This window comes from Onychostruthus taczanowskii, unplaced genomic scaffold (assembly GCF_017590055.1).
Source record: "Onychostruthus taczanowskii isolate IOZ18803 unplaced genomic scaffold, ASM1759005v1 scaffold171, whole genome shotgun sequence".
NCBI lineage: Eukaryota > Metazoa > Chordata > Aves > Passeriformes > Passeridae > Onychostruthus > Onychostruthus taczanowskii.
The window spans coordinates 510,606-528,466 of NW_024498918.1; the positions used below are offsets into that span (position 1 = coordinate 510,606).

The window sequence follows — 17,861 nt, forward strand, 5'->3', positions numbered from 1 at the left end:
GCACGCTCCTTTGATAAAGAGCTGCCTGCTAGATAAAACAACCCCTGCACGCAGATACACACACACACACACAGAGGCACCTGCCAGGATGAACCACTGCTGCACCAAGAGCCAGAAGGATGTTTGATGCTCAAACCTCTTAAGAGGCTCCATCACTGACTGTCCCAGTTCACACACATGGGCTGCTCCTCCCCTGTGTGCCAGGAACATCGCACTTAAGCGCTTCATTTGTTACTTCACGGGTGAATGCAATTTGCATTCTCAAATATATCTACCACACCCTGGTACAACGCCCAAAATTCATTAAAAATAACCATGATCACACAGTTATTCAGATGCTATTAGCACATATGAAATGCACAATATTTGAACTATCTGAGGGAACCACTTACAGGAAGGGCTGGGAGGACAAGCACTAGGCTTGTTCTCTGCCGTGCCCTCATGAAAGCTGGCTAAAAAAGCTGGATGAAAATGTCCTCAACCTCAGCTTTCAGCTTCAAAATTGCCATCAAATATCACAGAATCAAATTGCCATCAAATATCACAGAATCTCAGAATGGCTTGGGGGGGAAGGGACCTGAAAGCCTATCTCGTTACTCCCCCTGCCATGGGCAGAGACAGCTTCCACTATCCCAGAACGCTCCGAGCCCCATCCAGCCTGGCCTTGGACATTTCCAGGGATCCAGGGAAAGCCACAGCTTCTCTGGGCAACCCGTGCCAGGGCCTCACCACCCTCCTGGCAAAGAATTTTTCCCCACTATCCCACCTAATCCTGCCCTGAGGTCATTCCTCTTTATTCTCTCACTATCTGCCTGTGTAAAAAAGTCAATCTCCCTCCTTTTTATAAGCCCCTTTAGGCACTGCAAGGGGCTCTAAGGTCTCCCTGGAGCTTTCTCTTCTCAAGGCTGAATATCCACAATTCCCTCAGCTTGTTAAGGACACTTAAGTTAGTCACTACACTATCCTAAGCTGATTTCAAGACCTTTTCTTCTGACAGCAACACTCCAAATATATTTAATGCAGAGGAAATATCATTCTCCCCCACAAGAGCCTACAGTGAGAGAAACTCCCAGGACATGGTGCCTAATCCAGTGGTGCCTGGGCCTGCCCAGGAGTGCAGCAATGTGGTTTTGTGCTGTTTTAATGAGTTTTAAGAAGTTGTACCAGCTTCCAGGCTGAGTTGATTTACCTGGTTTGCTCTCACATGCTCACTGCTACCATCAAGCAGGGAAATGAGGGCTGCAAGGTAACTAAAATTACCATTACAGTAATTATCAGCCTGAACATTGCACTTTTAAAGATTAATGACCCTTACCTAGGAGTGCAGGAAGGCACTGGCCAGCTGCAGATTATTTGCTAAATTCCTCAGTTCTTAGTTTTCTGGCAAGCCCTAGCCCCTTACACCTGCAGAGCAACACAGGGGATGAAGAAGCTGGAGATCTCCTCAGCATCCACCAGCATGGAAGGAGCCAGATACAGCACAGACACGGATGCCAGCTATGGAGACACAACTGGGACAGCAAGGAGCCCAAGGGAATGAGTCAGCGAGCAGGGGGGTTGTGAAGCTGCATTTTGCTGGGTGGGTACAAACACCACAGGTATCAGCACACAGCAGCCTGTGCTGCTCCTGAGCTGGGGGAAGGCTTTGTTTCAGGGAGGCCCACCCTTTTCTGAAGTCTCCTCTTCTTTCAGGGCTCAGCATCGCATGCAACAGCACAGAGAAGGAGAAGAAACCCATTCCCACCACAAACTTCGAGCTGTAAACTCCCAGTATCACAGAAAGAACCCAACCTTCAACAACTTGAAAACTCACAAGATCAGGCAGCTTGGTTTTAGAGCCACTAAGAGCTAATTGAGGTCCCCCATCAAAAGCAGCAGCAAAAGCCCACTCCAAGTTGGCTGCAGCTCTCCAAGGCACCTAGCAACGAGGAATGCAAACTGGGATGCTGCTGACCTTGTCTCAAGACTGGGAACAGCAAAGCATCTTTTATGGGCACTGTGCACAGGAGGGAGGTGAGGAGACACCTCCAGAAAGCTGCCCTCTGGCTTTTTTTTTCTCCCTTTTAAAAAAATATTGCAGGTGATGGTTAAACTCTGCACCACTCCCAGGAAAAAAAACCCATGGGGAAGATTCTACTGCACATCTGCAGACTCCTCTCTATGCCCAAGAAGAGCAGGCAAACATCCAAATCCTGGGTGTAACCATGTTCCCAACAGACCAGCTCCACAGGCAACAGGCAGAAAACCAGTCACTCAGCTGGTCCCCCAAACACTCAGAGCCAGGAATCAGAAGCTGTTTGCAAAGCCTCAAGGTACTGACTCCGTTTGACTGGGACAAACTCCAGTGGCACCAGGGACCCAGAAGGATGTTGCCCCAATGAATGCAGCACCAGAAGAGCACTGCATGTCGCAGGAACATGCTTGGACACTACACACCAGATTCATAGGGATGCTTTTCTTCCCAGCTTTCCTGCTTGTGATGCTCAGTGACCGCAAAGTCACCCTTGACCCTGGGGCGGCTCCATGAGCCAGGCAGCAAAGGAGAAGATGGTTCCTGGAAAATCACAGTGGGTTTTGTAACACCTCTCACACAGAGGATGTTCTCCAGAATCCCTCCAGGGATCCTGCTCCACAGGACAGATGACACCCACTCTGAGTAAAAAAAACAATGGGATATCAGTTGTCGGATTAATGAGACATCCTTGTGGGTATTCCCCATCCCATAACAAAGTCATTCTCCTCTTAGCAAGGCTAGGGAGAAGCCCTCAGTGAGCACAGCTTCCTAATATTTCCATTGCATAACGTTCTTCATCCTCTATTGGCACAATGTGGCCTGCAAAATGCACCTTATGGATGCCTAGAGGTTCTGCCCTCACACACATCCCGCTTCAACACAACGAGATCCCACAGCACCATCCAGAACAGCCAAAGAGCTGGGGATGGGTACCAAGATGGTAGGAGACACCAGGACACCAAACTAACATGGGGTGACACAACTGTCAGCTTCCCAAGGCTGCATCCCAGCATGGCTAGCAGGGATAAAAATCCTCCCATCCCCACCAGGAACAGGAACCAAACAGAAAGGGAGTGTGAAGCAGCAACTAAGTACCATCATGTACAATCAGCAGTCAGTTATGGCATGTAGCAGAGCAGCTAAGTCCTGTCACCTCCCAGAGCTGCTCCTTTCGTGAGCACAGGGACTGCAGCAGAACCCCCACAAGATTCAGCCTCCGGCTGTTTCCACCAGTCTGTTTTTTCCATCCAGCAGTGGAATCAGGCAGCTTTAGTTTTTAATCCCCTTAATTAGGCGTGTGCAGCAGTCTTCATTCCTTAATTACATTCATTGACACATCTGATGCAACACATTTACAAACAACCATTTTCACTGAAGGTGGTTTTGAATCAAAATTGCTGTTGAATTCTCACACTGGCTGTGCAGTGTCACCAACGGGGAGAAGACACAACATGGCGTTCTGGATGCTTTAACAAGACACACAGCTTGGAAATGCTATTTTCATTAAACAATCACCTCTTCCTTTGGCAGAGCAGATAAATCACTGGCAATCTGAGGTTTCAGAATGGGAGTGCAGCTCTCAGAAGTTTACAGCAAAAAAAGTGAGCATTTAAAGCAATCCTCTCCGATACTGACCCATGGGATGGAGGGACAGCATTTCAGTGCCTATTCTGAATATTTTGGTCCATCATCATTCAGTAGCTCAGTTAAAGGCAGACAGTGGGGATGCTCCATTTCAGCTGCTCAGCTGTCAGGAATCCCTTTGATCCTCTGGGACAGCACACACTCAGTGAGCACTTTATCACCCCCACTTCTGCTGCAGAATGAAAATAACGATGCTGACACCTTCTGCCTGCCCACAGAGCCACAGCAGCATTATCCCACAGGGAGCCTGTGCTCACTCCTGCTTTGAATTACTGTCCCAGATCCCATCCTGATGCACTAATGGCTCACCAGGGCACAGCAGCTGAGCTCCAGCCAGCAGCCTAGCCTATAAGCAGTAGGAAACAGTGAACAGGATATTAAACACCACCATGGGGGGAAGGGAGAGCACTGATTTAAAGAATGGGATGAATGATAAGATGGTATTGTGAGGGTTTTTTCACCACTGGAGACCCAAGTAAAGATCCATACTGGCTCCGGCAGCACACTCTGCTCAGCTCCATCATCAGCCCAGAGTCGTTGTAATTATTTGTATGGAGGAAATGTACACAAACATTGCTTTCTTCAGACTACAGAAAGGAAAAGGAAGTTGTGCTCACCCTCAATACAGCAGGGAGGGGTCAGAAATGCACTTTGCACCCACATTCAGGGGCTGTTTGCTCATATTTTTGGTTGCCGCCCTCCTTTCCGTGCTGGATGGGTTGGTGTGGGAGGCTGTTGCAGGTTGTGATTTCACTGAACAAACACCAGCACGTTCCACCGGCTCTCAAGAGGTATTTTCTAACCCTTCAACACCCAACTTTGCCTCCCAGCACACCACAGCAGGGTTAGTGCAGAGCATCACACTGGTGCTCCTGGATGGCCCTTGTGTTTCTGAACAAAACACCACAGCACCTTCCCCTCCAGCCACACTTAATCCTGCTGATCCAAAGACTGCTCCAGCCAGGAGCTCCATGGACAACATGCACTAAAATCATCTCTCCTACCCTCCTGTCTGGCTGCACCAGACCTGCTCTTTATTCCATCACCCCTGCTTTTTCTTCCACCACCCCCTGATTCCCTCCAACCTTCTCCCCTCTTCCAGGGGCGGTCCAGGATCCCCTTCCCCACCAACTCACACTTTTCTCTCTAGTCCTCTCCCTTTTATTCTGTATTACACACCACACAGGGATAAGTTTAGCACCCCGAGGGCATTAAAGGGAGCGTGGTTATGAAGTCAGGTGGGCATGTGCACTGGGGAAACTGGGACAGCACCTGGAAGCTGTAAACCAGCTTTCTCCAGTCCCACCAGTGTCAGTGCAACCTGCCATGGCACGGCCAGGACACTGCTCGCCACCAACCAGTTGACAAGACAACAATAAACAGTTTCCAACTGTTTTAACATTGCAATATTTTAAAATAAATGAAGTGCCAATAAAGACAAAATATATTCTTTAGTAGGGATAAAGCACATGCAGAAAACAGTAGCTGGTTTAAATTTTTCCCTAATAAAATAAATTGTACATAGGGCTAGTGGTGCTTTTTGGATAAGCTGCTGGCCTTATATGCACAATTTAGCATCCCATCTATATTTATTTGATGAGTTAGGTCTCAAAATAATCCTTATTCTATTCAAAGTGTGTGCTTGTGTGTATACACACAAACCCCCAACAATACAATGGTGGTAGGAACAACCACACAGTTTTAATGGAGAAGCTTTGCTTATTTTTCCCTTTTTTATATATAAATCCTTGTTGTGCAATTGCTTCGTGCACAGCTGAAGCCACACTGAGCCCAAGAGTGCTTCATCCAGCTGAAAGCTCCACAAACTCACAGGGACTCAGCGTAGCTCAGGTATTTATCAAGTATCAAAAGCAACAGCAAATTAAGAATAAACCACATTATTCTCAGTATTTCTGATCCAGAATCAATTGGCCTTGCTCAGTACTGAGGAATAAATGGAGAGCCTCAGCTAAAATTATGCTGCTAAAGGGCTGCAAATCCCACAGTCACAATTCCAGACAAGCGCGCCGCTCTTTTCACTGTGCTGCTGACAGCAGGAGCCACACAACAATATTGCTGAAATCCACATTCATGCAACACAAGGGAATAAAATGCCACACAGATCCTCTTTTCTGCAGGCTCTGGTGATACCATTGTTTGGGTTAAAACTGCCATAAGAAGACCCTTCAAACAAGGCCAGGGTGAAAGAGTGGAGAGAGCAAAAAGCATCGGTGAGCTCACCCAGGTGCTCCAGCCAAACCCGCTCTTTGGTTCTCCAATAAATATATTCTTAAACCACTTCCTCTGCACTTCCTTCAGGTTCTCTTTCTATACACACAATCTGAAGGTAAATAGTCACCTGTTCCTCTCCAAGATGAAAACAGTGAACATACAACTGAGGTCTAAGCAGGTTGAGCTAGCTGGGAGGCACCTCCTCGCCAGTGTAAGCCGTGAGCAGGGCAATACAGAAAATAAAAGTAGAGAAATGGGAACCCTTGCAGTGGCAAGAAGTGTAGTTTAAGAGTAAGCAGCACAAACAAGACAGAAACAAATGCAATGAGCTGGTCTCCGGTTAGGACATCAGTGCACAGCCTGAGCTCACTCCAGCTCCCCAGCTAAACAAGCTGCAAAAACTCTTTAGAGGTGAACTAGAACGCCACAACATGAACATTCTCTTATTCCTAAGCATGGGAGATGTTTAAAAAGTATCTGCCTTACCAGGCTGTGTCCCCTGTTCAGCACCCAGGGAAGAAGAGAACCTGCCCTGCCCTGCAGGCTTTGGTTCACTGCTTGGGCTTCAAAGCGCCTGCGTTGAGCACAGACCTCACTGGCGTCACCGCCATGTGGATTTGCCGTTTCCCAGGCATTTTACCTGCTGACATTACAACTGCAAGCCTGTTTGTTTTATTAAACCGTGCTCCTACTCTTAAGCTACCATCCAATTACTGCTCCCAATTACTCGGCGCTCAAGAGCCGACATTAATTACAGAGTACCCTGCAAACAAGGCTGCTGCCTGCTGAACTGCACAGAGCTGAAGCATCCAAGACCAGTCTCTCCTCTAGGACAAGAAACAGAGATTCCTGGTCTCAGTGGTGGATTAACAGTCCTGAGCACCAAGAGCAGTTTTGGTGAAACGGACCATGAGCATCACAGCCTCAATGCCCAGATTTCGGCAACCCTTTGGGTCCCCCAAGTATCCACAGCAATAAATCTCCATTTTCCCCATGGGATTCAACAAAACACAGCACCATTCAAGCCTTGGGATGTTAACCCAGAAATCTTCAGGATTAAGGTCACGCACCAGCAACAGCAACCAGTGCTGTATAAATGCCCATGAGTTTTAAGCACCTTGGCAAAGCACTCAAAAAGAAGGATGAAGAACCCAAACTCTGTGGGAGAAATGCCTGTGTACTGTGGCCCTTCAAGCACAGGTAACTTTATAGCAAGAACTGTGCGGTTCAGGCATTAATAACAGACCTGCAAGGTTAAGACCCAAAACAACTCCCTGTGCAGAGCCCAGGGACACAAGAGTACAGCCTGAGTCTTCGGGAAGAGCACAGAATGCCTGTTTACCTTCACACATTGGCCTCTGCAGACAGCAGCATAACAAGGTATTTTGCAACTCACATTGCTCAGATTTAATAATCCCCCTAAATTCTGGCCTCTTTTTTTACTTTCTACAAATAGATCTTTATTGCACAATGCACTGATGCAGTGCCACTTGCATGAAACAGCAGTATGCCAGAAGGAAACAGCACTTTGCCATGATTATTTACTTATTTTTAAATTGAATATTAGATTTTTTTTTCTCAAAAATGTGTTACCCTTTGCATGGTGCAGTGCACTTTCCAAGTGTTTCACCAACAGCACTGCAGAACTCAGTCTTGACAACAACAGGGAAGATCAGTGCTAGACATCCAAATACAAGAGGAAAAAGAAAAAGGTGAATAACTCCGTGCTTCACTTCTGCTCTCAGACCTTGCCAAGCACAGCTTTTGAGAAAAATCCATGTTGTAGCACTGGGGTGGGGAACGCCATGGTGGCTTGAACTGCTCACACCAGGGACATGCCTGCCTGGGGACACAGGGAACACGTCCCACATCTGGGATAGCATCAGTCAAGTACTGTGGAGCAGCAGAACATGCTTCCATAACCCACAACATATTTCACATTAAGAGCAGCAATTAAATCAATTAGTGGTCACCCAGCGAGCTGCTACTTTACGGAACTTCATTTTAAGCAGCAAAACCAACTTCCAGAATGGCTTAAAATAAGAAGGTGCCACACAAGTATACACATGCTCATCCCATTGGGAAATCAGGAATGGCTGCATAGGCTCCTGCAGCAGGTGACACTTCATTAGTACCACATGGGTGGATCTCAGATTCCAAATGAAACATACACACCCCCATTTACAGTGATTCAACCCAAAAAAGCCAATCCTCCAACTAAAATACAAGTGCCATATCCATTTTTCTCCAGAGTAAGAGCACATCACATACATGATTACTGCAAAAGTCAGAAGGGACTGTGCTGGATACCACACTGGCTAATTACTTGTGTGACAAATCACCAACTTCAAAATCAAATATCTACATAGCCCCAAGCTGAATTTTTTCCATTTTGCATTTTTTTCCAATTCACATTTTTTAAAAACTATAATTCACTGCTTGTAGCAGCAAAGACACTTTATTTTTAAACACAGCAATAAATTTCAAGCCTGTTTCTCAAAGCATGTCAAAAGAGCTCATCACTGCCGATACCAAGAGGTCTGAATCTTTTTGTGTCTGGGAATCAACTCTTAATTTTAAGTTTTCACAAAGCCTGTTTTCTTGTTTTCAAGAAACTTGCCCCATCCTGAGCTCTAGTGACTCATCCCCAGACGTCTCTGACTTGCAGCACCCGAACTGACTGCACCCTTGAAACACCTTGTGACTAGGCAAAACCACAGCCCATATGTGGGAAAGCAGGGCAAGGAGATTAACTCAGAAAAACAGACGAAAACTGCACGTTCCCCAGTCACTGTTTCTTCTGGAGATGTGGAACTGAGCAACTGCTAGGCTTGGCAGACATAAGAATGTTGGGATGATGGTCAATCTCATGAAGTGCAGCCAGCTGTGTGTCTGTCCCATTTCTCTAAATCCCAAACACTCTTGCTCCAATAGCAAAGCTCTGACAATCCTTTACATGAGAGAGGCTTGTTCTTTTCTCTCTCCCCTTGCTTTTTGTTTTAAAGAAATGTCTCAAAATATTTTCTAAGGGGATGTTTGTGCTGAAGGGAACTGGGGAAAAACATAAGCAGACACTTGAGGTAGACAGGAACCACCCACTCACAAACCTCCTGTTTCAGAGGTGCACAGCTGCAGCTCCAGTTGATGTTCTCTCCCCGCCTCAGTCTAAAAAATTTATTAGAGCCAGTGTTTTAGTGAAAAAACGAATGATCTTCACCAGTCCTATAGTGTTTTTTCTAGTGGCGAAGCTGAAGTGCTATGAAAGTTACAATTAATCAAACCTCAGTTTCAATGTAACTCATCACTCCTTGGTTTTCTGCCACAGTCAGAAGTTTCAGAAGGTTAACTTGTTTCCAAAACAAGCAGAATCTATCAACAAATTTTCAGCTGATTTGGTAGTTAATACATCAAAAGGACAGAGTCCTTTGTTTCCTTGCATTTGTGTTTTCAAAGGCTAGGCAGGAGGTGGTACCTCTGCATAGCAAAACCAGGGCTGAGCGCTTTTTGCAGCTGCTCCTACCACAGGAGTGATTTACAACTGTTTGTGCTGAGAAATCATGAGATATGGTTAACGTACAACCACTTCCCCCAGCAGCATCAGCCCAGCAAACAGAGCCAACCCTGTAACCAGGTTAGACACCAATGAGCTCCGTGCACACCTTCCAACCTCCTGAACCTGTGTGTGATGGAGCTGCAGGCACAGGGCACTGCCACCTGTGTCTGCAGAGAACCTTGTCACTGGCACAGATGCAGCTGTGCATCTACCTCAAAAAAAGGAGAAAAAAAATTAATTCCACTGTATTTGCATAGGCTATGTATAACATAATGTATTTGATTGCCAGCCTTTGCTGTAATTAGCACTGTGCAGGTCAAACCCACCAGTGTAGTAGTCAAGCAACACTCATGATGGAGAGTGCAGCTCAATTATAAAAAAATTAACCTGCAAGAAAAGCATCACAGTGAAATACCAAATTTCTCTGTAATTGCAAGCAGCCTTGCTTTGTGAATTCATCCCTCATGTCCATTATCTGCTCCCATTCCTGTCTCAGGAGGCACACAGGCAAGTAACGCTAATAGATTCAGTTTCCCTGAGCGCTCCCTCTTGATTCATCATGCAACAGGGACTCTTTTTTTAATAAACCACATGTCTGCAAAAGGAATATCACCACACGTCATCATCAGGATAGATGAAGAGAATCAATCATCATTTCTAAATAAGCCAAAAGCAGCAGCTGCAAAACATGAAGCCACTAACACTGTCCATGCCACTGCTGGTTTCCCCACAAGCATTTGAGGGTGTTTGCAGGTGGGAGGAAGAGCACCTGAACCAAGAAGAGGAGGACTGCTTTCTGCATTGGCGCCCCAAAACTGAGGGAATGGGAGACACCAGCTAGTCAAAGCACTCTACTTCAGAACAAAACAAAATAAAAAAACTTGCTTCAGTGCGTAAACAGAGGCAAAAACGTCATTTTTTGAGACGAACTTGCTTGGACACCACAAGTCCCTTGGGTTCTTGTTATCAAGGCAATGAAGCATCCCAAACCCCACTGAAGACATGGGCAGGGAAGGGTCCTGCATCCAACAGCTGCTCTGACCTCATCAACCAACCCCATTTATTCCACCATTTCCTGGAGGAGTGAAGGAAAGAGCAGAGATGGGTGGGAGCAAACAAACTGATACTGCCACCCATAAACAAAGCAAGTGTTTTTTGAAGGCAGCATCTAGGTAGACCTGATGGAAGTAACAGAAGCAGCGGCAGTTACAACAACAACAAACCCCTCCAGAAGTCTGAAGAAACTATAGCACTCACTAGAAGCAATGCCAGAGGAATTCAGCACATGGCCATTTTCCCCCACTATCACCAGCATACCCTTCCCATGTTGATGCAGTTGCTCCCACTGCAGATAAACCCCATTCTCCAGGGCCATCCTGACAATATTACCCTTTTCAGAAAGCCTGAAGAATGAAGCCAGCTCATGTGTGTGGGTCAGCAAACTCACACACATCTGTAAGACCCTTTTTCCATTGTGTTTAAACACCTGCGGGAGCCTGGCTGCACATGAAAATCCATGGAAAAGCTATATATATGTACCCTACATTCTTCCTCTTCCAAAACAGTTTCTCTTGCTAGTTGTTCCCCCTCTTCGAGAAAGTGTGGGGTCCTTAAACCCTTTTGACTAGAAACACATATGAACAGCTGAAAACTCGCATTTTCTCTGCAACTGAACTCTTCTCCAGGCCCCAAAAGCTTCCAGCTTTTCCTCTGAAAAGGAGAAAAAGTGATGAAAGTTATTCCCGCAGCTGGACCAGGCAGCCCACACTGAGTTTTATCTTGTTGCTACTTCATGTGCATTCACCAAGACTCTCATGAGCTTCTCACCACACACACTCAACCTTCAAGTTGGCAGTTGGAGATAAAAAAGCAGTGATATCAGCATTGGCCACCAGCACCAATCCCAGGAGGAATGGAGGGACACGGGAGCAGCGCTGGTACTTCCCAGGAGGAAGGATGTAGGGACACCAGCAAAGTGCTTGATACCCATCCCTCCTGGTTTCTCCCTGTTCAAATTGCAGTATGTGCTACCAAGGGTCCTAAAAATGCTGTTTTCTTGCATGGAATGTGACTCCTTCCTCCCACAAGCTATAGGGGTCTGCCTTCTGTGTCAGGGTATGTTTACATGATAAATGGCCTTTTTACTGCCTCTATACACTTACATGCACTCATGCAGGAGAAAGAGGGATGCTGGTTAGGCAGATTCTTTTGCCTTCAGACCAACAACCACTCCCACAATTTAAACACACAACTTCCATCTTGCCTGTCAATTCACTGCCAACCAATAGTTGCAAACAGGTATTTAGGCCAGAAAACTTTGGCCTAATGCTGGATTTCAAGATTTTTCAGACTAAATGAGCAGCTGAGTTTTCATGGTACATGACAGACAGGAGGACTCCCTTGTACCAGGAGGATGACAGATCACCACTGCTCTTCTCCAAGGGGCTGCATCCCTGAAGGGTCCCATTGGCTTGTGTCTGATGTCTGTGTCAAAGAGACACTGCAAGGATATGTGTCTTTGCCAACAGGACCAATACACTATGCACACACAGAATCCAGTATTTAAAGGACAGACCAGCAGTTTTTGTTTGGGGATTTCAGAGAGTTTTTTGTCAGTCTGCAAAATGTTACCCTGAGCTGCCTCTGCACTTTGCATTTTCCCATAAAAGCCCCAGGGCATCCTGCTCTCCTCTGGCCCTCATGTTAAGAGCGGAAATCAGGAACATATGTTTAGGTGGGATATCAGGAAAAGTTTCTTCCCCCAGAGGGTGGTCAGGTACTGACCAGGCTCCCCAGGGAATGGTCAGAGCCCCAAAGCTGCCATAGCTCCAGGAGCATTGAACAATGGATAACCCTCTCAAGGATGCACAGGGTAAGATTGTTGGGGTGTCCTGTGCAGGGCCAGGAGTTGGACTTGATGACGCTTGTGGGTCCCTTCCAACTCAGGAGATTCTATGGCACTGGTTATAGGGCCCTCTTATCCATGGGTTCAGGAACTGGAAGGCAACATGCAAGGAGGAAAAATTTTTGCTGGTTAGGGCAGCTGAAGCTGGACCTCAAAGATTTTTATCCTTCCATGAACCAGCCCCTGCCCAATGACAAACGACTCCTAAAACTGCCCAGAAAAGGTTACCAGCTGCATGTTTCTCATTTTCCAAGTGCCTGGCTCAAGGCACTGCAAGCAGCTCACAGAGGCAGAAACCAGGGCTGGAACATAAAACGTTCCATCAAGCTCTATGTCAATGGGATAAAACCAAACCACCCTTCAAGCCATCCTGGAGCATCCAGACCACGTAATGAGTGAATTGCACAGACCAGCTCATGCTTTTGATTCATTTGTACATAGGCATTGCAGATGAATTTGGGGAGGAATTATTAATCCTGTCTTTGGAGCAGAGTTTGAATAACAGGGAATAAATACAGCCTGGAGCCCTGGACACAATCGGATGGGACTGTCCCTATTTACACCCTGCTCGCTCTCATATTCAGTGATACACAGGTCCTAGGGGTGAAAAGTCCATATGGAATCATGCTCCAAGGCCACATAAGCATGGGAAGGCAAGAAGATGCTGTGGGACCAGCAGCAGCACACACTGTCTTCCACCTCCAAGGGTTTGGCTCTGCAATTCTCCTCTAAAGCCACGTGAGCAGCTTAGTTATTTACTTAACTATAAGCTTTTAATTATCTCTCTCTCACACACACACACATTCCATGGGGTGGGGAAGAAGTAGAATAATCAGCCTACAACCAGTGACTGGAGGGTTCAAAGGAATTGTGCTTTTCACAGAAATAGCAAACTAGCCCAATTCTTCTTCCACTGCTTGCAAAGCGTACTCCCATCCCCAGGCTCCAGCCTAACATGGCGTGTTTTGCTGTGGTTACATCTCAGGCTGAGCTGATCCTGTAAGAAGGACTCAATTTTGACAGAGCAAAGGTGCCTCCACAGGTCTGGGCTCCAGGTTTCCTGATGCAGCCACAGAGGGTTATTCTGTTGTGTAACCCAGTCTGAAAGCCAGGCTGACATCCCATGGCACTTGCCCTCACCGGCAGATGGACTGGGCTGCTCCCCAAAAATACACATGTGGGTGGGAAGCACACAATGCTGGGACCATGGCCATGCAACCAGCAGCCATGGAGCTCTCCCACTGCCTGCAAGACAAAACACTCCCCTGAGCTTCTCACCTTCCTACATCTTTAGGCTCTGCATTGAGATCAGGGAGATACAAAATTCTCAGTCTCCTCCAAAAGCACCAGAGTTCAAGTGCTGTAAGACTTTATAAATTATAAATTACAAACCACTGCTATCAACATTTGCTCTGAGCACAGGAGCTACAGCAAGCTGGCATGGGAATTTGTTTAAAAATCCCAGATCAGAAATGCAGCAGGGTCTGGAGGAGCGTGGTCTGGAAGAGTACGATTGCTTGAACACACTCCCCAAACCCACAGAATTTCTCTCTCTGTGGAACTGCTTCATTTAAAAAAAGAAACAGAGAGAGAAAGATTTAGTCCATCTACACGGACAAATTAAAAGCACTGACTTTTAATACACAATGTGAGCGGCATTACACAAGCAAAAATTCACATAAACAGAAAACAAGCGTAAACAACCGACTGAACGTAAAGAAACTAATAATATTAATCTGGATTAAGTACAAGCCATAAACATTCCTACCTAATCCATCCGATGGACAAAGATAAATCCCTGCTATGCCGCATCTACAGTTCTTTGCAACTTAAGAAACCACAATACTGATCAAAACAATAGGAGATAAGACATACAAAGGGAAATATTTACACATTGTTGCCTGCTTAATCTACACAAGATTACAGCAAAAACCAAGCACCGAGAAAGAATAATCATTGCAAAAGATCCCCAAGCCCAGACTGCAATTTCTACTCCAGATGCAAAGCTTTACATTGAACTTCCCCGGAGAAATACACAACTGCAAGAAACACAGCTCCAAGCCTGAACAACCTGAGTATCTGCTGTTCCTTAACGCTCTAGGAAAACTGCACAGAAGTTAGAGGGAAGCCAACAGATCTGCAGTGGAGCTTAAGAAATACAAAGTAAAGTTTATGATGAAAATTATTTGCATCCATAGGGCTGCTGCAGGGACCCTCACACACATTAAAGCCCTTAGATTCATCCCAGCCTCCCAGGAATGTAAAAGCAGCTCCAGCAAGTTCAGACACTGACAGTGTGGGGACACAGTATAGCTCAGCTTTAACTCCCCACTGCAGCTCCACCCACACATTACTCCATCCAAAGAGGGGTGGGAATCTCCCACTAGGAGCAGGGATCCCTGGCCTGAATAGGTGGGGAGAGCCCAGAGCTTCCCACCTGACATGGACACAAGATCTCTAAGCATCAGTAATTTCCAGGGCTTTTTCCAAGAAATAGGTGAAATATGGGAGTAAGGGGCTGAAGAAAAATCCACCTGCAGTGACATAGGTACTGTCACGGTTCCCCCAAATGAAGAGGCTCTCAGCACATACCCCTCATTTGGGAACACAAGGAAAGATGTCTGAGAAGAAACTCCGAGTCAGATGCTGTGGATACTCAGGAACATCCAAGGATGAAGAGCCTGAGGTTCACCTGCTGACCCCAAAAATCCAGGATTCCTTTGAGATGCCATGTAACTGCTGGTGAAAACCTAGTACAGAGCCACTGCCTTCCATCAGCAACTCTTCTGTATGCACAGCTTTCTTCCAGCACGTTGTATGCCACATTCACAACATCACTATCCACCTATCAAATGTATCAAAGCACATGGAGCATCCCAACATCCCCGCAAGCTACCGTGGCAGAGCAACACTTTGATCTCTAATAAATGAATTTGTGGAGGTGGTTGCTCACCAGATAAGCCACATCTTTGCCAGCCTATGTCCCATTCATTCAAATATGTGCTCAACAAGCAGTAAATGGGGCAATATGAGAGACACTGTTTTACCACTTTGCAAAAATCAAATGCTGTCACAAAGTAAAACACCATGGATGCTCATGCAGAGCACATAGGCACTTGGCAGGGAAATACTGGAGCCAGGAGCAGTAGGTTTGGAGTATCATTGCCTGAAGCATTTATAGGCTTTAGGAACATAACAATGTTTGGAAACAGGCCAAGAGGAGTCCTTACTCCTCAGGAGTGCTGCTTTCCCATGAAATGCTTTGCTTTTTATAGGATTATTTGTTTTAACTTGCAATTGGGAGATCAGGTAAAAACACAGGTAATTCCTGTTCGTCATCTAAATTGATACAGGAAATAATGTATGTGTTTATATTAGGAAAAAAATCACCCTTCCCTCTGTTTCATAAAGCTCTAATTGAGTTTCAAGGTAAGGAGCACGCACTATGTTTATCCTGATATTTATCTTCCACAGCAGATTATGTTTGTCCATGGGAATCCTAGAAAATCCTCACCTTCTTTATTAAGGCCATGACAGCAGAGATATGCACTGCCTTTTAAATCCCACCCAGTGTTCAAAATTGCCCTAGAAGTGCAACTGAAGATGCAAGATGATGTAAAATACAAACATCAACAGTATCAGCATCACTGACATGTGATGCACAACCCTTACCAGTCACCACAATGCTGCAGGAAAACCTTAAATTCATTAAAAATATTGCTGGACCAGCCATTAAAAAAGAAAAACAACCTACTTTGGATCTCCACAAAGCAACCTTTGAAGCAAAGGGAGCAGATCCTGGGGCAGCGACACAAGAGTTAGCTAACTGTGAAAGGAATTGCACTCCACGGCATCACAGCAACAGCAGCAGCCAGGGCAGAGCCCCTCTGCATCCCCCATTCAGACCCAGCACACCCTCTGCCCCACGAGATCTTACAGGGATTATTTTTACATATCTCAACTGTGAATAAGAATCACTAATTCAAAGGCCATCCCTCCAGATCTAGCAAACTAAGGCAGGAAAAACCCAGCTTTTTGAAAATCTTTCAAATTCTAAATGGAAAGAGCAATGAAAGGAAAAAAGGGGTTTGTGGTATTGTTCAACATTAGATTTTCATGGAACAGTTTGGATTGGAAGGGACCTATTTTGCTTTGCTTGTCTAGTATCTTAATTAAATTAACACACAGAATTATAACCAAACCAGCATAGCACCTACCCCAGAATTTGGACAATCTCTAAGAAATTTTCTCTTCACCATGCAATACTTGAATTACCATTTACACAGCCACAGAGGGAAATGCTGCCAGACCCTGCCCAAAACCAGCTTCCTCAAACCAGTGCAGCAAGGGTGAACAAGTTCCTTTTCCCCAAACAGGGAAGTGAGGACTTGAGACACTTGCAGCTGCAGCACTCAGAGGTGGTTGAGATGGATTTTAACTAATTCCAGATGTTCTGGAGTAATTTTCATCACAAACGGTGCCTCGCTGGACATAGGAAATAAAAATATACCTTGGTGGAAAATCCAGTAAGAGCATCACCTCCCAGTGGGCCAATGTGTTTTCTTGAGCTAGAATTCAGGGCAAAGCAGGATGCACGGACAGGAAAGAGCCCTTGCCTGACTGATACCAGACCACAGCATCCACATTTGTCCCATGGGTGGGTGAGCAGGCATCGGTCTGCGGAGCGCTAAGCCCTTCCCCGCCATATCTCCTTTCCCCTCCTGCACAATGGACTCCGGCAGAGCTGGGGATCCCAGCTCGGCCACGGCAGCCCGGGCAAGCCCGCCCCAGCAAAGGGAACACTCGGTGCCAGCTCCCCTGAGCTGTGTGCCCCTGTCCTGCTATCCCCATTTCTTGCCTCCTGCAGAATCTGTCTCGGGCTGACCCTCAGCCTTTTGACTTCCAGTACTCCATGTCACACACAGCCCCACGGAGCGGCGGCACACGAACCGCGCACACACTCGCTGTGCGCACAGATGCGCTGGATTCGGTCACTGTGTACACACAGACACACTGCGCACACACACAGGGCAAACACGGACACGCTGCACACACCCGCACAGTACATACATACACATGGGGCACACTCACCTGGTGTGCACACACACGCACAGCTCGCACACGCACTGCAGTGCTCATGCATGCAGCGCTCACACGCAGAGCTCGCGGCAGTCACACCACACACCCCCGATACAAACTACACACAGGGTTCTTGTGCAGACCACGCGTGCGCCCTCCAACACCCCACGCACGCACACCCTTTACACGCACAGGCACACCAGCCGCACACACCCGCTGTGCACATGCACCTTGCGCAAATGAGCACACGCACTCGCACACAGCACACAGCCACACGCGCACACACACGTGCCCACCCGCACAGAGACCGCGGGCGCGCACCGACCCGCCGTCTGCGGACACGGACCCGCAGCGCAAAGGCCGCGCACACGCTCCCGCGCCGCGCACACGCTCCCGCGCGCACTTACCCGGCCGCCCCCGCGCGCGGCGCCCGC

The 17,861-nt window shown here is 46.8% G+C and overlaps 1 protein-coding gene across 26 annotated transcripts in view; it reads right to left on the reverse strand.

Annotated features, from left to right (window-relative positions):
* The window catches only part of EPB41 (erythrocyte membrane protein band 4.1), a 94,048-nt gene that overhangs the window by 56,536 nt on the left and 19,651 nt on the right, over positions 1–17,861 (reverse strand). The window contains exon 1 of one of the 26 annotated variants that reach the window (XM_041400058.1): positions 17,835–17,855. The exons of the other annotated variants lie outside the window; for them this stretch is intronic. The gene's annotated coding sequence lies outside the window, so the exon portion shown is untranslated. Of the gene's footprint in view, positions 1–17,834; positions 17,856–17,861 lie in introns of those variants that run through there. 26 annotated transcript variants of the gene reach the window in all.